This window comes from Nicotiana tabacum, chromosome 21, assembly GCF_000715075.1.
Source record: "Nicotiana tabacum cultivar K326 chromosome 21, ASM71507v2, whole genome shotgun sequence".
NCBI classification, from domain to species: Eukaryota; Viridiplantae; Streptophyta; class Magnoliopsida; order Solanales; family Solanaceae; genus Nicotiana; species Nicotiana tabacum.
The window spans coordinates 40,560,618-40,569,864 of NC_134100.1; the positions used below are offsets into that span (position 1 = coordinate 40,560,618).

At 34.4% G+C, this 9,247-nt stretch overlaps 1 pseudogene; it reads right to left on the reverse strand.

Moving 5' to 3' along the window:
* Positions 1-2,700: 2,700 nt before the first annotated feature.
* Positions 2,701-5,845, reverse strand: LOC107828271 (uncharacterized; annotated as a pseudogene).
* Positions 5,846-9,247: the final 3,402 nt, after the last annotated feature.

Consider the following 9,247-nt stretch of genomic DNA (forward strand, 5'->3'; position numbering starts at 1 on the left):
GTTAATACAGTCAATTTTATTATTAATTAATAATAAAAGGTAAATTTCTTAATATTTGTGAATATATTTAAAAAAAATTTAATTAAAATGGAACGGAAGTAACAGTTCACTAACATCTCTTTTAAATATAAAAAGAAAGGATTTGTTAATGGCAAGAGGACATGGTGTCTCCTGTTCTGTCTGCTGCTTACTACTTTATTTACTTTGACAATAATTTAAATTTTTTATGAGTTACACGTGTCGAGTGGACATCTGCAGAAGAAGCTCTTTAAAAATCTTGATATTCAATAAAAATCTGGCAAAAGAGTCGTGCCCACGAGTGGGAAGAAGAAAGGCAATGATGCATGGTCCCTGAATATCAGCTTCATTAATTTAATCCTAACCCTGAATAATTAACACTAATTAAATAACTAATCATAAGAATATAGTAATTAATAATTGAGTTGCGTGTACTTGGAATTGAAGGATTTTGTCTTAATTGAAAGACAAGTTTGAGAGGGACAAGTTGATCCCCACTTAAATTTGACGACATATCTAAGTGGAAAATTAAGCTGGCTGCGGCTGCTCGATTAGTATTACTGACCTTATTAGAAAAATCCATGAGATTAGGTGCATGTTTTCCAAATTTATTTTCTCCTAATCATACGTTCATATTTGTTATGAATTATTGTTTACACTTTCTGCTCATTTTTTATTTCTTTCCTAAACTTTTACTGCGTAATTAGTATTTTACTATATCCTTTCACTTGGAAGCTGCAGTGCGGTTCCTTTTGAATTGGTAACAAATGACGGGTTTCCTATATCTCAGTCAAACATTATAAATTAATATATTTTGGCGCAAATAAGTTTCTGCAGTAACTTTTTTACAGAAGTAGTAGATGATGGCCTACTACCATGAATTTGCTAATTTCTGACTATCGGAATCCGGTCGAAAATAGATAATTTCTGACGAAACTCGATCGATCGCAAATCCGTTGGTCGGAATAACATTTTTGACGGATTCAATTGGAGATTTCTGACAAAAGCAATCGAAAAACTGAAAATGAAAAACGACAAAGTTTAACAGATATTTCTGACCAAACTTTTTAGAACATTTCGACGTCTATTGTCAGAATACTTATATTTAAATCTGGAATTAAAAAATAATATTTAAATTTTCTGACAGATTTAGTCAAAATTTTAAAAATAATTTTTGAAGTTGTCGGCCGATTCGTCGAAAATCTTGAATTAAATGTTAAAAAATTAATTATTGAAATAATTTATATTCTTTCAAAGGTTCTATTTTGAAATTTTACTTATCATTAATTAAATTTACTTACCTTCACTACCCTACAGAGGGCTGCTAGTCCCGCGTAAGTTTCGCCTCCTCCAAGAATGAAAAATGCATAAAAATGTAGCTTAGCTAAGGTTTAAAAAAAGAAGAGAAACCATAGGCTAGGTTAAGATAGAAAAAGAGAGAAAATAGAATTAAAAAATGGTAAAAGAGAGAGAAATGTGCTTTACCTTGCTACCGCCCCCGGAGTACCACTGAGTGCCGCTGGTTCCGTCTGAGTTCTGCTGCAGACAAGAAATTAAAAAGCCATAACATGTAGCTTAATTAGGTCAGTGTATACGGTCGAAATCGGGCATGTCAGATTTCATAGGCACGAGAAGCCGCCTCGAGAGTAAGCTCGTAATAGACCAAGCTCGAGTTTAATAGCAGAGTATGGAGCATGAAGATCGAAGTGCTCGCTGAAGATCGAGACCGAGCATGACCAACTTCGAGTAAGGCGTAATAACGGAATGACGAAATATTAGTAACCGACTGAAGATCTCGGCGGAAATCCCGGAACAGTCATGGGATTTATTTCCGTTATAAGAAATGTACCTTATTTAGAATTCTTCTACTATATAAAGAGGAACCTCATTCATTTGTAAGGGGATTCAGTGAGAAACATATACAAAAAACATTGCTCTTTATTTTACTTACTATCTACTACTGCTCATCATTGTTTAGTTTTCTGTTCTTTACTGTTCTCCTTCTCCAACCTCGAGACCATCTCGAATCGAGGTCGAAAGCTCTGCTATAATACTCGTTTGATTTATTTTATTATTCAGATTATCTATTCAATTCCTTGTTTATCAATTAGTATTGGATTAAATCACGTATCCTTAAAACCACTAAATAAGTTTAATTGTTACTCGAACTTTAGGGTAAACAGTTTGGCGCCTACCGTGGGGCTAAGAATAATAGTAATTTTTCCATACTAATTCTGGTGAAACACACTATCTTAGCGACGGTAAGGGAAATAATCGTCGCTATATTGCTTGTTTCTGTCGCTATTTTGACGCCTTTCGTCGCTGCAATATATAACAAAATTCGCCGTTTGTTCTAATAGCGACGAAATCGTCCGCCGCTAGACGTGTTATAGCTAATTCTCCCTGCTTTTTGCAACAAAAACCTTTCGTCGCTAATTCGTCGCAAGATTTAATTTTACGCGATAATTTTAGCTACAAAAAGTATCCGTCGCTAATTTATTTTTAATATATTACTGATTTTTTAAAATTCTTTTTATTTATTATTTTAAATGTACTTTGTTCAAGCATATTACGTAAAAGCTATTAAATACACTTAATAAAAAGTCACTGATATTAATATAAATTAAGAATATATTCAACAAGGTCCAAAATATATAGCATAATGCATATAACAATATCGTTAAGTACAAAAAATCCACAAGGACCAACACTAAAGTCCAAATAAAGTAGGCTAACTATGCGAGGCTGGAGAGTTACGGTCATCATCAGAACCCAATGCATGAACCTCATCAATGTTAGCAGCAGTAGAAGATGTAGGAACTGTAGGTGCCACATCTAATGGGTGATTGGTAAGATCAGTATTTGGCTGATGCGAGGGTAAGAAAACTAATTCGCGTACCCGCTCAACGATTATATGAACTGTATGATCTGTCCGTGCAGGAATCAATCGTATCACTAACTCATCCAGATTCCTTGTCGGTATTGATTGAGCATTTGGAGGTGTTACTGACGATGTAGCATCAGATCCAAAAGAGCCATGAAAATTTGGCCCGTAGTAGCATTTTGCTTGAGATCCAAGACCATATACTCTTCTTTTCTTTTCTCCTCCCGCGGCTTGATAATATGCTTTACACTGATCAATATCAGATTGAGTTTGTGTTTGTTATTGTAATATCTCATGATATTTTTCCTGTAGAAGAATTAATAATTAGTGAAATAAAAAGACTAAATAATATTGAGCATTCAATTTACAAAATAAAAAATATATATGAAAGTAAAGTCAATAAAATTATTTAAAAAGTTATCTTATATGTATGATTCGGGATTTCTCAGTAACAAACGATTTTCCATCATTACCATGTGTATGGACGTGCAAATGCAAATCACTTGGTGTTGGATCTCGACCATTTTTAACAGCTTATACAAAAGTTATTCAATTAAGAAGATAGAGCAACAAAGGCAAATGCTCAAAACTGATATGCATACTGTTGAAACACCAAGAAAACCAACCCCTTTAAAATCCACAACTCATGCTGGTCTACAGAGCTAGATTCTGATTCATCAGGATCAGATTGTGACTAGTTAGAGTAGTATTCTGATTTATTAGTTCAATTCTGCAGCTAGATTCAGAAGATGAAGTAGATGTGGCTCAAGGAGAGTTCAAACTAGATTGCCTCAAGCACATTCCAGTAGAACAACATATTCAAAAAGGTAAAGATTCAAAAATAACAATACAGTATACCATCCCAGCACTTTTAGCAGTATACTGCTGAAAGAAAAAAGTTAGTAAGTATTACCTTTGAACCTCAATAAAAGGAACCTTAATGATCATTTCAGACAATACAAATACAGAGAACAACATATTCAAAAAGGTAAAGATTATGTGAAGACTGAACAACATATTCACCTAGCATTGCATCCCATAGACTTATAAAAATAATATGTTCCAATGTTGCATACTTACTATAAAGGGTAGCCTAGCACATGAAGCTAAACAAGTGTGAAACATTTGCCTGAAACTTATATATGGGCAGAAGCAGATTTTAGAATGTGTAAAGAGGAAGAGTATAGGATTTTCATTTAAAAAATGGTTACATAAATGTAACTCGCCGTGACTACAGTAATTCCACTTCAGAAAGTCCTATGCATCCTACTAATAATTTCATCCCAATTTTTTCTAACAATAACAAGCACCAAACAGTATACCATCCCAGTACTTTCAGCAGTACAACGTCAATCTAGTACTGAAGCATAAGTCCTATGCATCACACTAATACACTCTTTGCAGTCTTTAATACCATATGTATTATCTGGTTACTCATGGCCTAAGTTGTTCGTCCAAGCAGGTGCTAAGTTACAAATAACTTAATTACTAACTCTCAAGGACATGAAGCCTAAAAGAGAATGTAAGAAGGACAGCATGCAACTGGAGTACCAGTTTAAGCAAAACCAATACAGACTACTTTCTCCAACTCCAAAGGAACTTAGGCTACCTAAATCATGAATCATTATAATCCATAACTAGCATCTCAACAGAATCCACGGTTTTGCAAGGAATCAAGTCACAATTCAATCATTCAACAATTTACAAGAAAGGTGGCACTCTTGTAAACAGAAAGCTCAACAGCTAGCAAGAAAGAAATCAACACCTAAAATCCCTTTATCCAACTGCTAACTACAATTTCGGCACATATTGACAACCCAAATTTTTGAAAAGAAATTCTCAAACAATAATTTCAAGCACAGTATATTAAAAACAGAACAAGAGACAATCCACAACTCATAACTTACCGAACTTAAATAAGATTTTCAGATTCGAATTAGTGCAAACTTAAATGAGATTTTCAGATATTTTATATCCACTTACAAGTCTCTTGCGATGCTCCCCAATACTGATAGAGCCACCTGTGTGAGTTCCAGTGGCAACTCTGCTCCCAGCACAATAATTTTTTACATTTATCTCTGACTTTTCAACACACTTAGGATCTTTCCAAAGTCTAAATCAACTTTCCCACACATTATTTGGAATAGAGTCCGGTTGCACCCCATTTGATTTTAGTTTGCTAAAAAATTCACTGTATCTTTTTGCTGCCATACGCTCCCATTGGATCCGCACCGCACTATCAATTGAAAAATCCCAATAGAATGTTTTCTGAAATAATTTTATAAAGTAATAATATTAATAAGTTACCTATAAAAGTTAATATACTTTCTAAATCCAATTGTGATGGATTATACCTTGAATTCTCCAAAATAAATTTTTTTTATCTCATTTGAGACGCTTTTCCAGTTGACTCCATTAGGATCAAGTTCATGCTTGAAAGACTTAGTTATATACTTAGAGCATTCAAATAAAGGCTCTAACCTGAACAAATTAGAAGACATTATTTAAAGGCATACCATATATTAATAAAAATATACCAAAAGTAATAGTACAAGTATGGACTAACCCTGTAGGAGAAATAGTAAGAAGCGTCTGCGGCCTGCGAGTACTGCTACACTCAGTTTCGGCTATTATGTTGCTTTGAGAAGATGTACCCTCGCCTATTATGTTGCTCTGATTAGGGGTATTTGGAGATGGTTCCAAATTAATAGTTAGGGTACTACCATGGCTTGATGTTTGAATAGGTAGCGTACTAATAAGACCTAATGTTTGAACTTGATTGATGTGATCTGGTCCACCCGAGGAACTCGTACCACCTTGTTGAGGATTGATTGTGGGAATGGGAACATTAGACATATTTTCACGAGTAGTAAAATTATCCTTAACTGAAGATTTACCTACACGGCCTGCGCTACCTCTACCTCTACCTCTACCTCGAGGCATATCTACAAAATAAATAAATAAAAGAAGGCTATGAAACAATGCATATCTAAATAACATATGGCATATGAAGCTTCAAAATAAAATGTTCTGCTAAAGACAATATCAGAAAGACACAATTATTAAATTGATACAAAGAGACATAACACAATATAAAAAATACTTGATCTATCCAATGCTTGAACTACTCGCTGAATTATTGAATTTGATAACTTCTTTAGACCAAAATATAATGATCTTGGCTCCAATTAATTCTGAATTTAGACAGATTAATCAGGTAACACTATTAAGTTGATAATAAATATTATTCTACTGCTACAAAAAAAGAGTCAGACTAATATAAAAAGAGGCACAATACAACGTAAGCTAGAAGAGTACTATACCATTTAAATTACTACAAACGTGGTATTCGATTTAATTCTCTATAGATTATACTACAAAATAGATACATGACTTATAACATACCATACAGATTACTAGAAAAATAAAACTCAATAAAAATATAGTAGTGTCTTTTTTTCAACACACTAGTCATCATCTGTTTCTTCTTCAAACTCTTCCTCATCATCCTCCTCATTTTCATCCTCAGTTTCATACTCGTCTTCTGAAGATTCTTCTTCGAACTCTTGATGCTCTATCAATAGTCCATCATCAATGGGTTCAACCATTTTAATTACATCCCCATTTGGATCATGTAAGATTATATTCTCATCAGTGGTGAAATTCATATCTATCAAATGGACTTCAACTTCTTCAACTTGGAATGGAAGATTCGGTTCTGGAGTTGATGTTATTGCCTCATCAGAAAGTTCAATAACATCTCGAGGTTTATCTTTCAAAACAGCTACCCAATCATTAGTGTCCTTTTTCGTGCTAGGATAAGGCACATAACACACTTGAGTTGCTTGCATCACAAGAATAAAAGGTTCGTACTTTCTAAAATGACGGCGATGGTTCACATCAACTAATTTGTATTGGTTATGCTCCTTGACACCAACATTCACAGTTGGATCAAACCATTCACACTTGAATAACACAGTTTGCTTTAAAGGTTCTTCGCAGTATTCCAATTGTATAATCTCTTGTATCCGTCCATAATAGTCACCAACATTTGGATCCGAGATACAAACTCCACTATTAATTGTTGATCTTGCACTACCATGACATTCCGTGTGAAATTTGTATCCGTTAACAAAATACACCGGATAACATTTTGCGCTTATTAATGGTCAATGAGCAAGACTACACAAGAATTGGTTCTCAATGTGGTTGCATCGAATCTATTTCAATAAAATTATAAGACTTAGTTAAATATAACAAGCCAATTCAAGTACATAATTGCTTAAAAGATAATAATTTTTATAGTCTTACATATTCCTTGAACCATATAGCAAAACACGTTTCGAGACTCTCATTTATTTGATCCTGAGATAGATTGGGGAATTCTTCTTGCAACCGTTGTATGTACATACTTCATTGCAACAAAATAAGTTAATTACTGACTCAAAATATATGGATATATTTATAATTATTAAAAAATGATACCTTACAAACGGCTCAACCTCTACACAATTTAGTAGAATATAAGTTTGGGCTGCCTTGATTTCTTCGAGGGACAAACTTCTCTTTTTTTCTTCTCCCCATAGTCAGCCTGGATGGGTGAATATTGATAAATTTCCTTCAAGATCTTCTATAACACCACCATCATCATTACGGGCCACATTATGATTACGTGTCATGACATGAGGTTCAAAATAATGAGAAAATAATTGTGTTGATTCCATCATCAAGTATGCTTCACAAATTGAACCCTCGACACTAGCTTTATTCCCTATCATTCTTTTTAAGAGTTAAAGGTACCTATACAAGTAAATGGATAGACCATTAAATTCATAAAGTCATGTGTAGCATACTTGTCATAATAAGAGCATAAAAAGTTCATAACCTCTCAAAAGAATACATCCATCTATATTGTACAGGTCCAACAATTCTTGCTTTATATGGCAGGTGTACAGGCACATGTTCCATTGAGTTAAAGAGTCCAGGAGGAAATATATGCTCTAACTTACACAAGATCTGTGGGATGTCTGCCTTTAATCTCTCCATATCCACCACTCGAAGAACAGTCGAGGTGAGATCCTTAAACAATAAGCTCAATTCCGTAAGTGCTTGCCACACGTTACTAAGAAGTAGCTCACGAAAGGCAATAGGCATTAATCGTTGCATGAACACATGGCAATCAAGACTTTTTATACCAAATAATTTATACTTGTTTGTGTCTAGGCATCGACTCAAATTTGAAATATACCCATCTGGAAACTTCACATTTTCCAACCAATTGAACAAGGCAATTTTTTTATTCTTCTCTATTGTATATGCAACTTTGGGATAGGTTCCATCAATAGGATTCTTTGCCAATTGCGGTCGATCGCAATAGTTTACCATATCTTCACGTGCCTTTGGATTGTCTTTTGTTTTGCCATCAACATTAAGAATTGTGTTGAATACATTATCAAAGACATTATTCTCAATATGCATGATATCGATATTATGTCGGATCATGTTAGAGCTCCAATAAGGCAAATCCCAAAGGATTCTTCTCTTTTTCCATCCACAACACCTAAAAATTATCCCATTAACTTCTTCTGCATCTAGCTCAGTTACTTTCCTCAGTTCCAACTCACAAATTTGGTTCAAGATTTCCTCTCATGTTCTAAGGGGTGATGGTAGCCTTCTGATAGTCTGACCTTTACGAAAGTTTTTACGATCTCTCCTAAACGGATGATTTTGGTCAAGAAATATTATATGACTGTCAAACCAAGTTGTTTTCCCACCATGACGTAATCTAAAGGATTGTGCTTCCTCCATACAATAAGGACATGCAAAGTTACCAGCAGTACTCCATCCAGATAACATAGAATATGCTGGAAAGTCATTGATTGTCCACATCAAAGCGGCCCTTAATTGAAAATTTTGTTTTTTTTGAGATGTCAAATGCTTCTACACCCGTCTCCCAAAACAAGGTCAATTCCTTTATTAAAGGTTGTAGATAAACATCAATTTTTTGTTTAGGGTTGTTTGGCCCTAGAACAATGATAGTTAAGAACATGTACGCCTCTTTCATACGCATCCCCGGAGACAAATTGTATGGAGTGACAATCACTGGCCATGATGAGTATTTCCTCTCTGAATGACCAAAGGGTTGAAAACCATTAGTACATAATCCCAACCTCACATTTCTTGGTTCAGCAGCAAAAAAGAGATGAGTTTCGTTGAAGTGCTTCCAAGCCTTAGAGTCTGATTTATGACGCATTACGTCCTCCTCTTGTATGTGCTCATGATGCCATCTCATATCTGCGGTTGTAGCATGGGATGCATATAATCTCCGCAATCTAGGAATCAAAG